At 44.9% G+C, this 23049-nt stretch overlaps 1 protein-coding gene across 2 annotated transcripts in view; it reads left to right on the top strand.

The window, feature by feature from the left end:
• DAAM1 (dishevelled associated activator of morphogenesis 1) overlaps nucleotides 1–23049 on the top strand; it is a 176156-nt gene that overhangs the window by 46986 nt on the left and 106121 nt on the right. The window contains exon 2 of one of the 2 annotated variants that reach the window (XM_044272211.1): nucleotides 6640–6688. The gene's annotated coding sequence lies outside the window, so the exon portion shown is untranslated. Of the gene's footprint in view, nucleotides 1–6639; nucleotides 6689–21715; nucleotides 21965–23049 lie in introns of those variants that run through there. The other variant, XM_044272212.1, reaches the window with a different exon arrangement.

Below are 23049 nucleotides of genomic sequence, written 5' to 3'. Positions count from 1 at the left end.
CAGAACTGAATAAACACCGGGAACCGATTGCATCCTGTACACCTGGGTCCAAGAGGAAATGTCTGGCCCGGCAGTCTTTAAACCCTGTCTCCTGAGGATATAAACTTGAAAGTAAATGTATCTGCTGCAAGTCTGCGACTTATCTGGAATTTGTCGCGTACGGTTTAATATGCGGGATGTCAGTTTAATGCTCGGTGCAGAGGCCTAGTTTATGGGGGGGATCTGTGGCTGTGGACATAGTTTGGCACCGGCCCTCGCTCATAAACCGGAGGATCATGAAGGTATGTTAGCTTTGTTGGGAAGTATAATACAAAGAGTTATAATGGAAATGTAGTTCAGGTAACCATTGGTGAAATCATACATGAGATAGCTGTTGGCCGGCAATTGTCTCTCCTGTTTCCCCATAAACATGCATGCTCGGCTCAGTGCAGAGAAGCATGTGTGTTGTGAATGGACGAGGGGAAGAAGCCACTGTCTGGTACCTTCTGAGAACAGAAGGATTGGACAGTTCAAATCAAATGTTAGACTCTTTTCTTCTGTCTAACTCTGCCTTGAGGAAAGTCTGGAGACCACCATTAGATGCTCATCTGAACCCTTTGAAATCTGGAGGTTTGGCCATATTTACACAGGACCTTTGATGTATTTTTGTCCTTGTGGGACCACCGTTGAGATTGGGTGGAAGCCATGTTATATCTGTGGGTACTTTCATGAGCAATAGATTAATTGACCTCTTATCAAATTGGTGTGTATTTTGCCTGGACCGGAAAAATTTGAGTGAGCCCCTTTAGGGACAAGCACTGATGTGAGACTCCACCAATCGCTAAAACGAAGAGAGATAAATGCTTTCATAGCGCATTGTTTTTCCTCGCTGCTAAAGACTGAATCAAGACGTGCCCATTGACTTGTGTAGAGCCCATCTCCTGCAGAGAGGAAAGCGTGCAACATGAGAGCTCTTCTATCTTCTCGTTCTAGCAATCGGTGGGGGTCTCAGCACTCGGATCACCACTGATTAATTAACTATTTGATATGTCGCCATTGCATGTGAAGTGTTTTTTTATTTTATTTTTTTATTTTAAGCTGAAGTTTTCTGGGATTTTTTTAAGGGTCATCAGTATTTTCGAGGGGCTCTGACGGACGTGACCTAGGCCATGTGAATGATAAACGTGACGTCATGCGGACTAGGCAAAGCAGAGAGTGCGCTACTGAGAGTGCTGGTGCCTTCTCAAACAGCTGCTCCGTGGCACCTACCGATCAGATACTGATGACCTATCTAATACCTTTTCAATGACCCTTTCACGCAGAACCCATCACGCAGTGTCTGATCCGTCCATCTACAAATCCAAGCTGAAAATAACAGACCCCATTGTCCTGCAAAAAGGCTATGCCAAGGTTTCCGCCGGGTTTGCTAAAATAACGGATTTGGCGGCTGACTTTTTTTTTTCTTTGTGTGTGGGCACCTTAAAAGAGAGCGCCACCAGTAATGAATTCCAGATGGTTATGTCCAGTTCGCAGCTGTATCACGGTTGAGGCTTTGGACAGTATCCACGTGTTTATAGTCTAAACCTTCTCGTCTCCTCTTGTTGTTAAAGGTGTTCATGTCTTGACAAGTCCTTATATTTTGTAAACCTTGTAGCGGTAAAAGCCAGAGATGCGGGTGTCAAGTCTAATGAAGATTAAACTTTATTTATTTAGGTGTTTTTTTTTGTGTGCAATGTGTCTACTTTTTTTTAGTTTTTTTATAAAGCCCTATAGTTTGTGGTGTTTGTGTAATGCTTTCCCCATTGACTGCTCGCCTCTGAGGACAGGGCAGACACCTAAATCGGCTGTATTCTACGAACATCATGGATACATGGAGCCAGTACAGACACTCTTGAAACTGATACAAAAGTATGCGGCCACGTCCATATTTCGATCCGTAAAATATGGATAACTTCCGTGTGCAGTCTGCATTTTTTTTTTCTCGCTGTATAGAAAGGACTGTACAGAACGTCCACAGATGCGTGTGCCAACAGGCAAAGTGCAATTGCTATCTCTTCCTTTTTTTTTTTTTTCTGTGCCCGTCGTCTGATAAATCACAAGTTTGTTGGCTGATTTCATACTTGTCAGTAGGTAATCGCTGATTGCAAAAGCGAAACGAGACATGACATCAGAGAGGCTGCAAGACTCATGGCAGTGAATGGCAAGGTTGTGGCTGCATCACCACGAATTAAGTTACGTAAGCGTAGAATTTGAGGAGCTGGAAGACAATGCTGCCAGCGGGAATGATCCGAAAATAGAGCGGTGGCCTCAGTTGCCCTGTGTTCCCTTCAGTTTATAGGTGTGAAAGTACATGTATCCTTAAAGGGGTTGTCTCACCTGAAACATTGCTAGGATATGCCACCCATGTCCGATAGGTACGGGTCCCACACCTATCTCAAGAACGGCGCCCATGAAACAAAAAAGAAGAGCGCACCGCATATGCGCTACTTGCTCTCTGTTCACTTCTATGGGAGTTATGAGTGCACTTTCCTATTTTCCAAAGTTTTATTGAAATAAATAGAGAGCGCACTGCGCAAGCGCGGACACCAGCCTGTTCACTTGTATGGAAAGTCCGGAAATGGCCAAGCCAGCCTTGGGGACCTGTACCTATTTCTAGAACGAAGCTCTCAAAGAGAACATGGGCGCACCGCGCATGCGTGGCCACCCTCCATTCATTTCTATAGGAGTGCTGGCTTGGCTTTTTCCAGACCTGAATGGAGTGGTGGTCGTGTTTGTGCGGTGCGCTCTCCAATCGTTTCTATGGGACTTGCGAAAATACAGTAGCCGAATACCTTCCCCAACCTGCAGTGTGTGTGTGTGTGTGTGTGTGTGTGTGCTTTTTTCCATATGTACAACCAGTATGAGCTTCCCTTCTGGTATGTTTATCCCCCGTCCACACTCTGATCTGCCATGTAAAATCTCTTCCCTGCTCCTATCTCTTAAGTCTCATGCACTTGAACTTATTTTTGTTCTGCCATTTTTTTGTAGACCAGATGTTGACCCATTAAACTCAGTGGGGCCACAGAATGTGTGCACAGCACACGGTGTGCTGTCCACCTCCATTTTGCAAGAAAATGGTCGCATGCACGCGGCCGGTATCTGTGGTTTGCGGACCACAAAACACATACGGTTGTGTGCATGAGGCCTAATGCTGTGAGAAGGGAGGGGAGAGCAGAGAGAGCTGCCAGAAACTGGAGCAGCGCACTGACGTATTTATATTACATTCAGCAGCACTACCGGCTAGATGAAGGACTTGTACAAACTCTGCAGAAGCAAAATAGCAATTTTTACTGAAAGTTGCTTAATTTTGCATTTGGGATGCAAATGAACAAAAAAATTGGCACAAATTTGTCTATAGCACTTAAGTCCTTGCTCCTTCCCTACATTGCTCCTGGGGGTTGTCCTACCCCCTACCTGTCTCTTATGAGAGCAGAATGGTATGGCACTTGGGCTGGTGGTTCCCCCTACCTTCCTCCCTTTTATTCTCTGTTAGTGTATGGAAGGGTTGAGACTCTGCAGATTCCCACCAACCACAAGAAAGGAGTTTGGGGCCAACTAGAGCAAGGGCCCACCTCTCCATGGACCTCATCGAAAAAAAACATGGGGCTGCCACTATTGTGTTTAGGCTTGCTTCCATACATTTAAATTCACAAATTTTAATGATTACACATCGGAGACGGCAAATAGTGTCTGGGCCTGTAGGTAGGTGACAGCCGGATTTGTATTCAGCTTTTTCATTTCAAGTTGATGTATGCCTTTTTGACGGCCGATACACTTGAGAGTTGTGACCTTTCAGAGGTGTTTGCAGATAACATTGTGAGTTGACAGTCGGAACGTTTTCACGTCGGGGCAGCCCTTGTGGTGTCTGGCAGACAAGATGGAACTAGTAGGATCTGCACCGGCCTCAGGATCTCTCTAAAAACATTCCAGGATCTTCATTTTTGCAGCACCCGCTCCAGTTCCTCAAATGTTTTTTTTACACCTTTTTATGTGTTTTGAATTTATTTCTCGTTATTTCACACCAACCCGATGAGATGATAACCCACAGGTAAGTTCAAAGTCTGGCAGATGTTGCTGTTTGTTGGGTTTGAACCCAGGACCCTCCGTGCTAACCCCTGAGCTCTCTGTGCTGCCCATGTTTGAGTGGTATCTGTCACAAAGAGCGCGTGCATGTTGAAACAGTGTGAACAATGCGGAACGTCATTTTTGTACGTTACAAATATTTGCCGTCTATGCTGGGAAACTGGTCATTCTGGTCTGCGAGACCGTCTGAAATAGGTTAGTCGAGATCCTGTGAGCGACACCACTATAGGGGTGTACTGGAATTATAGGGGTCGGTTGTATATATTTTTTTTCATTTTTTTGTTAAACTTGAGTGGTTTTGTTGTCTACTAGATGATTTTGGTTGAAGTCCGTTGCTATAAGGCTGAAACCTACTGCAGATGCTCCGATTAATTTGTCAAATAAAGCGGAATTAAAGAGGACCTGTCAACCCTCCTGACATGTCTATTTTACGAAATACAATCCCAGTTCTGAAGTATCTGATTTTAAAACTCTTTGTTGTGTCCTTCCTCTTTTATTCCTACTAAAAGTATATGAATGAATTGCCAGCTGGGGGTGTGTCTTTGCACCCTCTGCCATGGTCTGACCAGTGCTGGCGTTGGCAGACTGCCCATTTGACCAGGGGGAATGGTGACGTCCAGCTGGCAGTGTATTGATACATCTCTATTAGGAATAATAGAGGAATGGCACAACAAAGCTATAAGAATAGATGCTCTAGAAATGGGTATTTGCATGGGGAATTCAGGCAGTTACTAAAACAGACATGGTGGTCCTCTTTAATATGTAAATTGTGGTTTCACTGGCGGCAGCGTAGAAGGAAATTGAGCGTAGGAAGATGTTCATTGGACGTGGGGGCCGCTCAGACCTCTGATGCTGTAATAATGTAGATCACCTGGAGCCAGGGAGAAAATATGTTATAACATATGGTATGGCAGTCTTAAAGGACTGGACCATCTTGGACATTGATGCTGGAATATCAATGTCAGATAGGTGCGGGTCCCACCTCTGTGATCTGCCCTGAAGTGAAGGAGAACACACCCCGAATGCGCGGCATGCTCTCCATTCATTGCTATGGATTAGCTATTTTCAGTCCCGTAGCAGTGAGTGGAGAGGAGGGCCGCGCTTGTGCGGTATACTCCCCATTCACCGCTACGGGACTGCCGGAAACAGATAAGTCAGTCTTCGGCTATTTATTTTTATTTTTTATATACTCCCATAGCGGTAAATGGAGGGTGGCCACACATGCGCGGCTGCTCTCTATTCATTTTGATGGTCCCGTTCTGGAGTTAGGTGTGAGTCCTACTTCTGGGACTCACTTCTGACATTGATGGCATATAGCCAGGGGCGTAGCTAAAAGCTCATGGGCCCTGGTGCAAGAGTTCAGCTTGGGCCCCGTCCCTCAGTTCTTGTTGGAAAGGGGCAGCGGAGCTTGTAGCCTTCCTGCTGCCTGAGGCAAACATTGAAAGGGCACCCCCTCGTGCCAAATTCTTAACCCAACTCCTTCTCTCCAGCCAGAGGTGTAAATTGACCAGTATGCACTTTCTATAATGCCAGTGTCGTATTTGGCACAAGGGTCTTTGGGCCCGGTAGCGACTGCTACCTCTGCACCCCCTATAGCTACGCCCCTGCATATAGCCTTTTATATTTGCAGAAAACCTCCATACATATTGACAATCTAAGAATTAGAGAGAGAGAGTGATAGAAAGTGATAGAGACAGCGAAAGCGATAGTGCGAGCGATAGAAAATGATAGAGAGCACTAGAGAGATCGAAAGCGATAGAAAGCCATAGAGCAATAGGAGAGCGTGAGCGAGCGAAAGAACGAGAGCAAGAAATAGAGAGAGAGCAAAAGAGCGGGCGACGGGAAGGGGGGAGCGAGAGCGGGCGACGGGAAGGGGGGAGCGATAGCGGGCGACGGGAAGGGGGGAGCGAGAGCGGGCGACGGGAAGGGGGGAGCGGGCGACGGGAAGGGGGGAGCGAGAGCGGGCGACGGGAAGGGGGGAGCGAGAGCGGGCGACGGGAAGGGGGGAGCGAGAGCGGGCGACGGGAAGGGGGGAGCGAGAGCGGGCGACGGGAAGGGGGAGCGAGAGCGGGCGACGGGAAGGGGGAGCGAGAGCACGTGCGAGATAGAGAGATAGAGAGATATATATACCAAGGACTAATATATCTATCTATCTATCTATCTCTAGCAACCCCTGTGCTTTCCCTTGACACATAATGCAGGGATAGAGAAGGATCAGGAGCCCCGAATTTCAGCGCCCAATACTTTCTGGGAAATTAACCTCCACTAGTGGAGACTCGCAGCAGCTCTCTCATCTACCTCCATTGGAAACACACGCATGCTTGGCCGAGGTTGTTTTTTTTAAAGAGCATGGGCACCTTTACGTGTATATACACAGACTGATCGCCTCTAATTCTACATTCCCTAAACTATATGTACAGAGACTCGACAATCCCTTTAAGACGTATTGATAAACCTCCATTGTGTACGTTCTTGTGCAATGCATGGACTTTACCTCGGCTGCAGGACTGTAGTAAAATTGTATTTCTTTATTTTCAGACACCCGTGTGAACCCTGTCACTAAGCTGTGAGAAATAGGAAGCCTCGGGTAAGTGGGCAGCACTTTTTTCATCCGTTCCTACAGGGGGGGGGAGCGTTATTCGCTTTTTCTTAGCATATTATGGCCGCTAATGAGATTTACCCAGGAAGAAATGCGCTAAACCTAAAACAAAGCTCCTTTACATAAAGAGCCCATATATGAAAATTCCCAGGACACGACAGTCTCGTAAGAATTTGTTATGCAGCGCAAGCTATTGTTCGGAGTTGTCAGCCCTGTGGTGTGGAGGGGTGATCTGCAGAGCGAACCTCCACATTCATCTTGATGCATCAGATATTCTGTGTCCTGTCCCTGGAAGGGGTTAATAAAATTGTATTGGTGAATATGGTTAATACCTTATTGAATTGTATTATAATAAGGGAAACCACTACTTTTCCAGTTGGGACGCCCAGTTTATGCCTTGGCAAAGCTTGGGAAAATCAAATTCTCCGCTACTGTAGAGCTGTGCAAGAAGCCCCCCCATTGTATACAGGCTGCTGCAAGTGGCTCTGGTTTTGTGCTTAAAGAGGACCTCTAACCTCTCCTGACATGTCTGCTTGCATTTGCCCATGAACTAACAATTCTTATGACGGTATGATGTGCCATTCCTTTATTATTCCTTCTAGAAGTTTATGAATAAATTAATAGCAGTTTGCTAGGAAGGTCCAGCTGCGTTATCGGTTTGGGGGGGTGTCCCTGTACAGTCTGACACTATCCAATCAGTGCTGGCGGTGTTGGACTGTGCAGGGACACCCCTCCTAACTGGTAACACCCAGCTGGACCTTCATTGCAGACTGCTTGGCAGTTCATTCATAGCTTCTAGTAGAAATTAGCCTTGGTGTCATTGTCTGGTTAATGTTTTGCATCAGTCTATGTAATCCAGGAGCGTGACCAAAACCCTGAGCAGGTGCAGATCTTTCCATTAGACGTTATCTTGGTTGGAGGATCCACTCCTGGCTTTGTATAGAAATAACTGCTGCAAAACACTGATGTGTGAATAATGTCATACACATGAGATTCTTTACCCGTCGGCCAAGTACTTGTTTAGCCGACTGCTATCTCCCCTATAAAAAAGACAGAGTCAGAAGACCTCCATATACGATAGTTGGCCTATCCCATGAAGATCGTCGGGTGCAGGTCAGCTAGATTTAATGTGTATGGCCAGCTTAAAGGGGTTGTCTCTCTATTACTAGGATATGCCACCAATGTCAGATAGGTGCGGGTCCCACCTCTCAAAGTGATGGAGGGCTCTCCTCACATGCGTGGCCGGCCCTCTATTCATTTCCATGGGAGTGCCGAGCGGTGCGGACATAGGTGGCATATCCTAGAAATATGCCATCAATGTTTCAGGTGAAACAGCCCCTTTAAAGCCTTATTCACACATCAGTGTTCTGCTTCAGTTATAGTAAAACCACATACTCCCATAACACCACACGTATACAATTCTCTTACGTGTAACCGTATAGATGGGTCCCCAGTGTGACGCACCATTTACTAAATACTTGTAATCCCTATAATAAAATCCCAATCCTGGAGTGCCGTTCCTCTATTATTCCTTGAAATGTATGAATATGTTGACCAGTGGACATGACTCTAAGGCCCCTTTCACACGGGCGAGTTTTCCGTGCGGGTGCGATCCGTGCGGCGAACGGATGGCACCCGCACTAAATCCTGACCCATTCATTTCTATGGGGCTGTGCACATGAGCGTTGTTTTTAACGCATCACTTGTGCGTTCAGTGGAAATCGCAGCATGCTCTATATTGTCCGATTTTTGACGTGACGCAGGCCCCATAGAAGAGTAAGTACGGATGCGGTGCGATTTTCACGCACGGTTGCTAGGAGACGATCGGGATGGAGACCCGATCATTATTATTTTCCCTTATAACATAGTTATAGGGGAAAATAATAGCATTCTGAATACAGATGCATAGTAAAACAGCGCTAGAGGGGTTAAAAAAAAAAATTAAAAAAAATGTAACTCCCCTTAGTCCACTTGATCGCGAAGCTGGCATCTCCTTGTGTCTCCTTTGTTGCTGAACAGGACCTGGGGTGAGCTGCTGCATTAAATAGAGGTTAAGGACCTGTGATGACGTCACTCCGGTCATCACATGGTCTTTTACCATGGTGAATCACCATGGTAAAAGATCATGTGACGTACCATGTGATGACCGGAGTGACGTCATCGCAGGTCCTTAACCGGTATTTAATGGAGCAGCTCACCCCAGGCCCTGTTCAGCGCAGAGGAGACACAAGGAGATGCCGGCTTCGTGATCAAGTGGACTAAGGTGAGTTAAAAATTATTATTTTTTTTAACCCCTCTAGCGCTGTTTTACTATGCATTCTGTATTCAGAATGCTATTTTCCCTTATAACCATGTTATAAGGGAAAATAATACAATCTTCAGAACATCAATCCCAAGCCCGAACTTCTGTGAAGAAGTTCGGGTTTGGGTACCAAACATGCGCGATTTTTCTCACGCGAGTGCAACGCATGACAATGTTTTGCACTCGCGCGGGAAAATCGCGCATTTTCCCTCAACGCACCCGGCTCTTATCCGGGCAAAAAAACTGACGCCCGTGTGAAAGAGGCCTAAGGCTACTTTCACACTCGCGTTTTGGGCGGATCCGTCATGGATCTGCAAAAATGGATCAGTTACAATAATACAACCGCATGCATCAGTCATGAACGGATCCGTTTGTATTATCTGTAACATAGCCAAGACGGATCCGTCATAAACTCCATTGAAAGTCCATGGGAGACGGATCCGTTTTCTATTGTGCCAGATTGTGTCAGAGAAAACGGATCCGTCCCCATTGACTTACATTGTGTGCCAGGACGGATCCGTTTGGCTCAGTTTCGTCAAGCGGACAGCAAAAAGCTGCAAGCAGAGTTTTGGTGTCCGCCTCCAGAGCGGAATGGAGACTGATCGGAGGCAAACTGATGCATTCTGAGCGGATCCTTTTCCATTCAGAATGCATTAGGGCAAAACTGATCCGTTTTGGACCGCGTGTGAGAGCCCTGAACGGATCTCGCAAACGGAAAGCCAAAACGTGAGTGTGAAAGTAGTGTTACCCCCTCCAGTTACTGCTGTCTGTTCCAGATTCTGTAGGGGACACACCCTGTGGCAGAAATAACCTCGCCACTGGGTTTTGGAGGGGCCTGTTTGCCAGCCTCTTGCCTCAGGGTTATGGCCCATATACTAACTTTGAAGAAGAAGGCAGACCGGCCGCACAGCCTAAGGCCTAGTTCACACTTCAGTGTTTGGTCAGTGATTTTCATCAGTGATTTGTGAGCCAAAACCAGAAGTGGAGCCTCCATAGACATTAGGTAGAAGGGAAAGATCTGCTCCTGTTCTATGTTTAGAGCTGCACCTGGTTTTGGCTCACAAATCACTGATGGAAATCACTGACCAAACACTGAAGTGTGAACGAGGCCTAAGGGTCCATTCACACGTCCGTAACGTGTTTTGCGGACCGCACATCGCCGGCACTAATAGAATATGCTTATTCTTGTCCGCAATTGCGGCCAATAATAGGACATGATCTATTTTTTTTTTGGGGGGGGAACGGAAATGCGGACCCGGAAGTGCGGGTCCACATTTCCGGAGCCGGGCTGCACATCGTGCGGCCCCATAGAAATGAATGCGGAACGAAATTGCGGACGTGTGAATGGGGCCTAAATCTGTGGAACTGTTTTGGGTAGGAAAGCCATGCTTGCTGTCGGTCAAATGTGTCTTCCATGGAATTCGGGAACCCCTGCTCAGATCTGGGTGATTTTTGGATATGTTGTTCGCCCAGATCAGAGCTATCCTTTATGGGGATATGTGGGGTTTTAAGGTGTTTCTGTGTTTTGGGAAAAATGTGTGTTTTCTGCCTGTGAGTTAAGTCAGCCGATTAGGTTTGGTAATTGTATCACAGGCAGAGCCTATTGTGTTTTGTTAATTGTATCACAGACAGAAAGGGGGGGGGGGGGGGGGGGGGTTGTGTACAATTGCTGGGAAGGTTTCAATACTGTAAATGCATGTAATTGGCCAATATATAAACTGTCGCAGTCTTCCACAAGGTCCCCAGGGGAGTGTCCCTTGCTGGGAGACCTGCATAAAAGGCTGACATGTAGCCCCATTAAAGAATTCCTGTTTTACCCTCAGCATAGAGCCTCGTCTCATGTGTGGGGGGGACAGATTGCATCTACACTGGGGATTGCTATACGCTGTATACTCCCCTGGCTATAATCACTGAGCTCTTTTAAGAGCTTGTTCCTGCATCGCTCTCTGAGAGCCTGGGGCCTTGTCGTAGGTCCAGGGTGGGTAAGAGACAGCTAGACCCCAACCAAGCTGCAGCGGTTCGTGGGGTCTGCAGTGCTTACGGTGTCAAGTGGAGTGCTTGGAGTCCTCGGGAAGCACTAGGAGCATCCATCAACGGAGGTACCTAGTCGTGGTGACAGGCGTTTCGTTACACACCCTATTGGCACAGGCAATGGTAACACCCAGTTGGTAATTTATTCATACATTTCCAGGGGGTATAATAGAGGAACGACACATTGCAGACTTCTAAGTAAAGATGCTCCAGCATCGTTACCTCATGGGGAACGCGGTTTGCTAAAACAGACATGCTCTTGCACAAGATTAAGCCTTCTCATTAGTAGATGACATGACCGCAGATTAACGAGGGTTAATACCCGCTCTCGGCTGTGCATGAGGTTCGGTTTTCAATAAGGGTTAAGCGTCTGGGGGGTGGTATTTATCAGCTCCTGGCGCTGGTGGTTGCTTGATGAATTTTTTCCTGTGCTAATGCAGAACACTGCTGGGACGCCCCCCTCGTGCCACAGGAGATCGCTGATGAAATGTCGGGTCTGGTTAGCATTTCAGGTTTGCTTGTTAAAGGCCGCTTCCCCCTTTTGAAGTTTACATTGACCCAGGCATGCTTTTAATTGTACCCACCATAACTCCAGCCTGTTTGAAGAGCTCCTGTTGTAAAAATAAATGACCCCTTTACACAAGACATGTTTTCCATAGGGAGCCTCTAACAAAAAGAAAATGAACTGGTTTAGGCATGGCCCCGATCCTCCCCCGCCGCGTCCTCTGATCTCTGCCTGCTTCTTTTAAAGTACGAGATTATTATTTTTTTTACATTTTAACTCCAGTAGGTTTTAACTAGTAGCGACGGTGGCTCCAAATCCAGTGTATGGCCATATAAGCGCCAAATCTTAGGCTTTCTGCAGCAGCCACTAGGGGGAGCTGATGAGCTTACAGCAGAATAGTACTACATAAGGGCTTGTTCACACCAGCGCTCTTGATTTCTGTTGTTTTGGCCCTATTATTGCTCCTATAAGAGCAACGAAAATAACGGACGTCGTACATTCGGCCTGATACTATTGGCTATAATGAGGTCTGTTTGAAAGTCCGCTTTTTTTTTTTTTATGATTTTTTTTTTTATACTAGTCTGTAGGAAAAATCTACAGTTTTGCCAGAATCTGTGAGCCAACAGTGCAGATGTGAACACGGCTTAAAGGTCTTTCCATACTGCGCCTGCAGCGTTTGTTTACCGCAGGGGTCAGCAACCTGCGGCACTCCAGCTGCTGTGAAACTACAATTCCCAGCATGCTCCATTCCTTTGTATGGGAGTTCTGGGAAGAGCAGAGTATGTATGCATGCTGGGAGTTGTAGTTTCACAACACCTGGAGTGCCGGAGGTTGCCTACCCCTGGTTTACCAGATGCTCCGCGTACTTATAGGTTTCCGTTATACCGAAGTAAGCCAAAAGATTGTTCAGCAGTATTGGTTTGGTTTTCCGCTTTTTTTTACTGCATGGATTAGCACAGAAAACTGTACAGTTAGGCCTCATGCACGCGACCGTGGTGTGTTTAGCGGTCTGCAAATCGCGGATCCGCAAAACACGGATGGCGTCCTTGCACGTTCTGCAATTTGCGGAACGGCACGGACAGCCTTAAATATAAATGCCTATGCTTGTCCGCAAAGCGCGGACAAGAATAGGACATGTTATATATATATTTTTTTTTTTTGCGGGGCCACGGAACGGAGCTGACCCAAACAACGGCTGTGTGCATGAGGTCATATAGATATATATATACTTTTTATTTTTTTAAATTTTTAAATGGCTGCCTGCGGGCGACTGATGCCAATTAATTTTAATTAATTTTATGGTCCTCTTAACATGTGCGCTATGAGGTTTTTCTAGCGCCAGCGGTAAACGGATGCTGCAGACGCAGTGTGAAAAGACCCTATTAAAGCGGTATGCAGGAAGCTCATCAGCTCCACCTAGTGGCTGTGGTGAGCAGTAAGAAAAAAGACGTGATAAGGATGCGTTAAAAATTGTGGACATGCAGGTTAAGGTTTTTTTTTGTTTTTTTATTCATTTTTCCATGGGGGCCATCATGCTCGGTTATATGGATCTTCCTGAATTTCTGACATCATTTGCTTTGTGCCCATTGTGCGGCATTATTACGGACTTTCTAAGAATTCAGATTACGGATGCGTCTGGATTATGAGGATTAGTAAGAATAGACAGTTTTATTGGACTTTGCCTCTGGTAAGCAGCGATGATCGGCAATTATATACCGCGTCCGTCCGCCTATAGACCTTACTTCTGCATCATTTATTCTGTTCTGCTAGCATTTCAGTAATATAGCTCTTCTAGCCCATGGGGGTTACTGGGATGGAGAGAGATAATTTAGGTAGGTTACTATAGCAACCACCGGTCTCGCTCTAACCTTTTTTTTTTTTTTTTTTTGGGGGGGGGGGGGTTGTTTTCCCCCTCCCCCTCACCTAACAGGTTTTACATATTACCTATATAACTGAGCCATGTTTCCACTGTAGCTAGGAGCCTAAAATAGTGGGATCCTGTTGAGGCTGCATGTACAGTAGATCGCTGAAAAATCTCCACGAACCCTTAGGTTTTACCTGATTATTATTATTTATATTTTTTTGTTACGTTTTTATTCTGATTTTACATCAACACAGTGGGGAAGATTTATCAAACTGGTGTAAAGTAGAACTGGCTTAGTTACCCATAGCAACCAATCAGATTCCACCTTTTATTATCAACAGCTCCTTTTGAAAATGAAAGGGGGAATCTGATTGGTTGCTATGGGCAACTATGCCAGTTATTCTTTACACCAGTTTGATGAATCCCCCTCCCATTGTCTATCTAGATAGATAGATATACACCATTCTAATATAAATGTGTGTGTGTGTGTGTGTGTGTGTATATATATGTGTATATGTATGTGTGTATATATATGTGTATATGTATGTGTGTATATGTATGTGTGTATATATATATATATATATATATATATATATATATATATATATATATATATATATATATATATAATGTTCAAAGTGGTAGCATTTATATACCGGTCCGGCATCCATAGCGTTAAAACGCTCACAAAAAAAACCTGCTACATGTTACATTTTCTGGGAGTGGGCTGGTATAATACCATGGGTTAGGCCTCATGCACACGACCGTTGTGTGCATCCACGTCCGTTTCGTCATTTTTCACAGTTTAGCGGAGGTCCCATTCATTTCTATGGAGCTGTGAAAAAAAACTGATAGTCCTCAGTTTTTTCTCTGCGTCCGTGATCCGTAATTACAGTCAGTCAAAAAAATATAACCTGTCCTATTCTTGTCAGTGGAAAACAGAGGACGGACCCATTCAAGTCAATGGTCAAAAAAACGGATGCACAACTGGTATGTCATCCGTGTCCGTTTTTTTTCTACAAGACCTTGGTGCAATAAAATTACACTTTTTATTAACCTTCCTTTTTTCCCCCCTGTCAAACAAAAAAAAAGGAAGACACAAGGAAACACTGAAGCAAAATCGGACACGGACCACTGAAGCCAAATCGCTGACCGTGAAAAAAACACTGTCGTGTGCACTTGGTTTCCCTCCGAATTTTCTATACTACGCCGGGAAATTGATGCAGCGTGACGTTTTATATATGAACGCATCTTATCCTATCATGGACTGAGAAAGAGGCGGTCAGGAGGATAACTCTCTCATCGTGCATTTGCCTGTACACACGGCAGCTGTCAGTGGCAAGGAGTTTAAATCCGCAGCATGCTGCCGACCTCCACGGCGTATTCCACGCTGTGAGCTGTAATGACGGGCACATTGCTGGACACCAAGTTGCCCCCCCCCCACAGTTTTCTATTCTCCTGCCCAACTATGATGATCCCTGTGTTATAAGGGTGGTTTCACACACAGATCAATCTGCAAAGTGTGCATGAGATTTGTATAATCTCGTACACTGTGCTGGTGCTGTACTATGCATGGGATGTGTATACCGCAACGTGTGCAAGTGGCCTTAGGATACCTGCGCGCGTTGCAAATTTTTGTGCGGTACAACTGCAGCACAATACGGGGCCAGCAAATTGAATGAGATTTGACATTTGCATGTATAGTGGTTTCCCCCATAGACTTCAATGGGGTTGTCCAGTTTCTGATATTGATGACTTATCCTTGGGACAGGTCATGAGTATGACATCAGCGGGAGTCGGACAGCCGGTACCCCCTGCCGATCAGCTGATTAAAGAGAATACAGCGCTCCTCTTCACAATTGCTCCTTTTCTCCAAACAGCTGATCAGCGGGTGTGCCTGGAGTCAGACCCCTGACAATCTGATATTGAGGAGCTATCCTGAGGAAACCGGACAAACCCTTTTAAAATAGAAAATCGGGCATTTAAAAAATACAAAAAACACCCGCAAAACGCACCAAAACCTGCAGATTTATGTGCGTTTTTTTTAAATGCAATTTTGGTGTGGATTTTCTGCATACAAATCCGCATTGTGTTAAGGTAATCTTAGGTTATTAAAGGAATTAAAGCCACAGCCATCTCTACGGCAAAAAACGCTGTATATTCTATCGCATGTGGGCGTACCCTTAAAGGGGTTCTCCTAGACTAATGTAAAAAGTGAAAATCAGACATCATATAGGACATGACAGTCTCTTTCTAACAAAGCTAGAACCAGCCCCGTACCTCACATGGATCCAGAGGTCTTCACATTCATTGCTCTGCTAGATTTATATCAAGCTGGCAGCTCAAAGGGAGTGTCCTTTCTGCTGCAGCTCGGGGGGGCGTGTCCATGCGCTCCCTATCACAGCTCAGGAGGCAATTGAAATATGGAACTGAGCATGTGCGGCCATCTCAGTGAGCAGGTCAAAGAAATAAGAAAAAACTAACAGGAGGTGGCGCTATACAGATACATTTTATCGAACTCAGTGGCTATGCTAAATTTTAAATTGCATACAATTACAAAAGTATTCAGATCCAGGTGCTGGTTTGTAGAATATGTTTAGTGGGACAACCCCGTTACGATTTTTGGTTTATCATTTTTGCAGTAAAAACACCAGCTACAGATGTTAGATGAAGGTCAAGCATTATTTTTATTTATTTTTTGTCTGCTGGTGTTTGTTAGGTGGCTTTCTTTTGGGTCTCTCATGATTTTTTTTTTTTTTTTTTTAACACTGCATGCTGAAGCCTTTTAAAAAAAAAAAAAAAAATTTGACAATTCCTCTACAGGGAAAATATGCTAAAAATGTGATACACAGTGGTTCAGAAGAGAATGTGGCCAAAAATGCCATAAAACCACGTGTGGTATGGAGAGAAACACAAGCTGTTGTTATGGCGTTTTTTTTTTTTTTTTTGTGGTGGAAAAACGCCCGACAAAACCACGTGGGTGGGTGTGGTGTCACAGCTTTTTGTGGAATTTCTTCGGAGCCAAAGCCAGAAGTTGGTTGGAAGGTAATGAGAAACCTAAAGGAAGGACTTCTTCTTCTCCTTCCTGCTGTATCAACTTTTGGTCAAAACCTTGTGGGACACCATCCTCACGGTGGCCATATTATTAGATACCCAGAGTCTGCAGAAGCGTTGATTAAAAATGTTTAATTTGACACAATAGGGCAACTGAAGAACCTGCTTCTTGAGAAATTCTGAATTTTACCAGCGACATATATACATTTTTTTTTTTTTAATAAGGAACTGTGTATTCTGGTTTGTGAAAAGTGTCTGCTCCTGGAGTTTGGTGATCTGTGGATACCTGGCGCCTGGAATGTGAGCTGCAAGTCTGGAGGGGTTTATATGGCGGTGACAGAACGGACCTCCGCTCTGTGGAGAAGAATGTAAACATTCCCGTGCGTACTGAAAATTTTAACAAAAATCTTCCATGTCCTTGTAAGAGCATAGCTGGCTCCCCGGTAATCGCCAGTGTAAACGCCGTGTCCATATTTAGAGGTGACGCCGGGTTAAGACAGAATCCTCAAAATGTGATGTACGAGCCTCTGAAAGAGGACATGTTTGGAGTTGGGCTTAAATTGAGTTTTGCGGAGGCATGTGCTCGAGTCACGTGACCCTCTGAAATCCGTACTGAACAATAGCAATCCTCGGACAGAGCAAACCAGAAATCCGAGGCATCCAGAGGTGACCCATAAACTGTGCCTAAGGCCTCCTTCACATTTCCGTTATTCCCTGACGTGTGTTGTCTGCGTTTTCCATGGACAGCGCATGTACCCATTGATTTTAGCATGTTTGTTCACACATTATTATTTTTATTTATTTTTTTACTACTTCGGTCCGTGATTCTGACTAAAAACGCCCATTGAAGTCTATGGGTCTGAAAACCACAGACACAACGCGGATGGCATCTGTGTTTCGTCCGTGGTTTTTAAGGATCGTTGATAGGAGATGCTCTGGAAATGAATTTTCAACTGAGCAGTATCCGTAAAATATGGATAATAGACGGACCAAACACTGGTCCTTCACGGATTCTTCAGGCCTCATTCACACTTCAGTGAGTCACGGATGTGTGCTGTTCGTGTTGTTCATGGACAGAATGAATACTAGTCCCGTAGGACAGAGGGATAAAACTTAACATTTAATTTTTGGTCAATCTAAAATTATAGACACCAGAGGAGGAGCCTCTATACAAAACAAAATTTAACAAGACAGCCCTGCGGGCAAAATGGTACATATAAAGACAATGTGACCAGAGGTTTGAAAAAAAGCAGGAACGTTCTCACCCGGTTGTGGATCAGGATGTCTCATGAGGAAGACTGGAGGTGAAGAACGGTCCTTTGATGCTTCTCGTTCACACACAAAAGATAGGTGAGCCCCTTCAGATATGGTGGGTGACGGGGTGGTTAGCCCTAGGCAACCCTAAGAAGGGGGGCAGGGGCTAGTATGCCCTACCTATCTACACGGGGACTTACCCCGCAAGGAGCGTCCCCGTCCGGATACCTGTCCCTGTGGGGACAGAAACCCTAGTAGTCCCTAAAAAAAATGCTCCCTTTTCCTCATTTTAGGGACTACTAGGGTTTCTGTCCCCACAGGGACAGGTATCCGGACGGGGACGCTCCTTGCGGGGTAAGTCCCCGTGTAGATAGGTAGGGCATACTAGCCCCTGCCCCCCTTCTTAGGGTTGCCTAGGGCTAACCACCCCGTCACCCACCATATCTGAAGGGGCTCACCTATCTTTTGTGTGTGAACGAGAAGCATCAAAGGACCGTTCTTCACCTCCAGTCTTCCTCATGAGACATCCTGATCCACAACCGGGTGAGAACGTTCCTGCTTTTTTTCAAACCTCTGGTCACATTGTCTTTATATGTACCATTTTGCCCGCAGGGCTGTCTTGTTAAATTTTGTTTTGTATAGAGGCTCCTCCTCTGGTGTCTATAATTTTAGATTGACCAAAAATTAAATGTTAAGTTTTAGGCTACTTTCACACTAGCGTTCGTCGGTCCGCTCGTGAGCTCCGTTTGAAGGAGCTCACGAGCGGACCCGAACGCCTCCGTCCAGCCCTGATGCAGTCTGAATGGATGCGGATCCGCTCAGACTGCATCAGTCTGGCGGCGTTCAGCCTCCGCTGCGCTCGCCTCCGCACGGACAGGCGGACAGCTGAACGCTGCTTGCAGCGTTTGGGTGTCCGCCTGGCCGTGCGGAGGCGTGCGGATCCGTTCAGACTTACAATGTAAGTCAATGGGAACGGATCCGCTTGAAGATGTCACCACATGGCTCAATCTTCAAGCGGATCCGTCCCCCATTGACTTTACATTGAAAGTCTGAACGGATCCGCGCAGGCTACTTGCGCACTTGCGAATTTTTTTAAAGTTATTAATGCAGACGGATCCGTACTGAACGGAGCCTCCGTCTGCATTAATATGATCGGATCCGTTCAGAACGGATCCGATCAAGCGCAAGTGTGAAAGTAGCCTTATCCCTCTGTCCTACGGGACTAGTATTCATGCTACATAATTTTGGGATTTAGTGGGCCTGTTTGACATACCTGGCCCTATAGTTAATTCGTTCATGGACAGAACACACACCCATTGACCTGTTCACAAATCAGTGGTTTTCCACGGACCATGGGTCAGTGAAAAAATTGCGGAGACATGCACTACAGTGATGTGGACTAAACGCACCCATTGAAGTCTATGGGTCTGCGAAAAACCACTGACACAACACGGATGGCAGGAGATGCTCTCAAAACTGATATTGTCCGTGGAATACGGATGGCACACGAAGGTCAAAAAACGGCCCAAACATGGATTGTTCACGGACATCTTCACAGATGATACACAGGCGTATTCTCCACAGACATCAAATGGACACCGAAATGTGAACAAGGCCTTACTGTAATTGCATTATCTGCTTGGTAATGGGAAGATTTTTAACTTTTTTAGGGCTCATACACACAAACTTTGTTTTTGTCCGCATCTGATCTGCATTTTTTTGTGGGTTGGATGTGGACCCATTCGCTTTATCGGGGCTACAAAAGATGCGACAGCACACCATGTGCAGTCCACATCCGTGTGTCCGTTCCACGGCCACGCCCCAAAAAAAGAACACGTTTTAGGCCCCTTTCACACGGGCTAGTTTTCCGCGCGGGTGTAATGCGTGACGTGAACGCGTTGCACCTGCGCTGAATCCTGACCCATTCATTTCTGTGTACATGAGCGATGTTTTTCACGCATCACTTGTGCGTTGCGTGAAAATCGCAGCATGTTCTATATTCTGCGTTTTTCACGCAATGCAGGCCCCATAGAAGCGAATGGGGCTGCGTGAAAATCGCAAAGTATCCGCAAGCAAGTGTGGAAGCAGTGCGATTTTTCACGCATGGTTGCTAAGGAGATAATAATAAATAGGGATGAGCCCCGGGACCCCATTAAAGTCCATTTACTTTATTATTTTCCATTATAACATGGTTATAATGGAAAATAATAGCATTCTTTAATACAGAATGCTTAGTAAAATGTCCATTAAGGGTTACAAAATAATAAAAAAATAATGACTCGCCTCATCCACTTGATCGCGCAACCGTTAGTCGTCTTTCTTCTTGCAGGACCTGTGCTGACGTCATCGCGCTCACAACGTGGTATTAAAGAATGCTATTATTTTCCCTTATAACCATGTAATAAGGGAAAACAATAAAATCTACACAACACCGAACCCGAACTTCAGTGAAGAAGTCCGGGTTCAGGTTTGGGTACCAACATTCCGTTTTTTTTATCATGCGCGTGCAAAACGCATTAAAACACTTTGCACTCGCGCGGAAAAATACTGAACAACGCAATCGCAGACAAATTGCATGCAAACTCACACGGGTCTCTCTGAACCCACCCGCAACGCATCCGGACTGAATCCGGCACGTTTGTCTGCGAGGGTCCTTTATTCTTTTCCGTGTTATGAACAACGTGTTGGAACACTCTCGGCTGGTATCCGTGTTTTGTGGATCTAAAATTTGCAGACTGCAAAAATAGCAACTGCCGTGTGCATGAGCCCTTCATCCTCGTCCACGTTTTACATTTTTCACTGACGTCTGCAGACATAACACCTACCCATTGATTTTAATGTCTGTTTACACCGTGGGTCTGTAAAAGTAAATAACGGAGACTTGCACTACTTTGATCTGTGATGCGGACCAAACACGCCCATTGAAGTCTATGGGTCTGTGAAAATCAGGGACACAACACGCATGGCATCCGTGTTGCGTTCGTTATTCACTGAAGACTGATAGAAGATGCTTTGGAAATACATTTTCAGTTGAGCAGCATCCATGGATTAGGCCTCTTTCACACGACCGTAATAGCGGTCTGCAATGCACGGGCACCGTCCCTGTGAATCCCATATTGCGGCGCAGACCCATTAACTTGAATGGGTCTGCGATCCGCAAAGTATAGCAAAAGATAGGACCCGTCATATATTTTGCTGTGCAGAAGCACAGACTTCTGAGTGTTTCCGTGGTATGTGCCTCCGCTCTGCAGAAGATGAGGATATGTCCTATCTTTTTTGACATATATTTTGCGGATCGCGGACCCATTCAAGTCAGCGTGTCCGCATCTGCAGCACGGAGTTAACACGCCGTTGCCCATGTATTGCTGACCGCTATTTGTGGGCCATACGGTCGTGTGAATGGGCCCTTACAGATGACACACGGACCAAACACAGATCCTTCACGGATGAAACTCAGACAATTTTTTATTTATTTTATTTTTCACGGAAATCGAACTTACACGTAATTCTGGACGAGGCCTTATGCTGGAAAATCTGGGGAGCCCCTATAATCGCCCCTCTAGTCGGTGATCGATTCGCTCGGCTAGGTTTCCAAATTAGATTCTCAGAACGTGGAAAACCCAGCCTTCTGTTTGGGTGAATGTCGTAATGACTCATGACAGCCAGTGAATTTCTGCCTTGTAAAAGAAGGTGTGAACGGTGACTAAGTGATTGTATGCTAATCCGCCGTACGTTGTAATTACACGTCTGATCCCGAACATGTAAAGCAGAGGCGGCAGCTGTTGTTGGGACTGGGAGAAAACTGCCTCGTCATGTGTTTGCGCTGCTCCATACACCTTCAGCATCCCCGCTCCGTATCTGCATAGCTACATCATGCAGACCTGCTAGCCAGAGAGGTTCTCCTTCAATGGGCTGGTTAGACGAGGCGTCCAATGACGACTGCGCTATTCAGATCAGGAGGAGGGATTCCCTATTGCTTCATTCAGCAGCTACAGCTGTGTCACTTGGTGTGTCGCTGCTACAGGGGAAAAAGGGCTTTTCGAGGGAACCTTCCCCTAATTTTTGAAAAAAATTAATAATATATTTTTATGGGCTTAAAAGGACGCTGGTTTAAAATGGGAAATGGCTGATGGTGTGTGAAACCTTCCTGCAGAGGTTTTTTTTATGTTGGTATTGTGCCACCGTCCATTTACGTATGGAGCATATTAATATGGAAATGTAACCCCGTGTCACAGGCTGCTGCCCTCCGAACAGGTAAGAGGCAGGATAAGCGGTGTATATATATTCCCAAGTGCAGATGTTAACTGTTTAGTATACTGGGCGAGGGGGGGGTCGTGTGGTGTGGTGCCGATATTGTAGATTTTGTGTGTTTATTGGGATGTATTATTCCAGGAATAAATTGTATGTACAGTCTGCACTAAAACAAAAAAGGAAATTAAACAGAAAAATATACTTAAAAAAATATATATAAAAACAATACAGAGTTTATCACCGGTTTATGGCGTTCTGTTTGGGTAAAGTGATAATCTAGAAGAGATTAGTTTAGAATTGCAAACAGTTGGCCTTGGGTTCCTGTCAACAGATAGCAGCAGGCAGTGTTAACCTTGGAATGTAAATTATTTTTGGCAGTAAGCAATTATTATTATTAATGTATGAATTTTTTTTTCATTTTTATTAGTTTCATTTTTTATTAAATACATACCCAATATTTTTATTGATTTTTTTTTAATTAAATACATTAATAATTATTTAGTATTTTTATTTTATTTATTAAATAATGCATTCATTTATTTTTCATTATTTTTATTATGAAATATTACGTTATTTTTATTAAACATTTAATTTATTTTATTAATGTATTAATCATGGTTTTTAATTTTTTTATTTTAAAAAGTGTGTGTGTGTATATATAATATATATATATATAGCGAATGTTACATTATTAAAGGCCATTTTTTTTTATACATATCTTTTTTTTATTTTATTTTACATCACCTTTTAAATATATTTTTATAAACAGCATTTTTAGTTTTCTTCTCTCACACAATACCGTATGTGGTAATAAGCCGTCCTGAGATGTAGTATTCCTGCTTCAATCAAGAGCTGTGCCTATAATTTGTGGGCCTGACGCTGAGCAGGAAGTCTGTTACCATGGAGATTATAGTAGATCGGTCTTGTAACGCCGCATGGATGGCGGAACTGCTTGGTGCTGTATGAAGATTTCAACAAGTCCCTGCACCAAATTAATTAGGGTCTTAACTGGGGAAACTCATTACTCGCACTCGCTGGCCCTCAGCAATCACACAGATTGTCTCAAGGGATTAACAATAAACCAGTAA

This window comes from Bufo gargarizans, chromosome 11 (genome assembly GCF_014858855.1).
Source record: "Bufo gargarizans isolate SCDJY-AF-19 chromosome 11, ASM1485885v1, whole genome shotgun sequence".
NCBI lineage: Eukaryota > Metazoa > Chordata > Amphibia > Anura > Bufonidae > Bufo > Bufo gargarizans.
The sequence above is the reverse complement of the archived record's forward strand: the minus strand, read 5'-3'. Positions and strand labels throughout refer to the sequence as shown.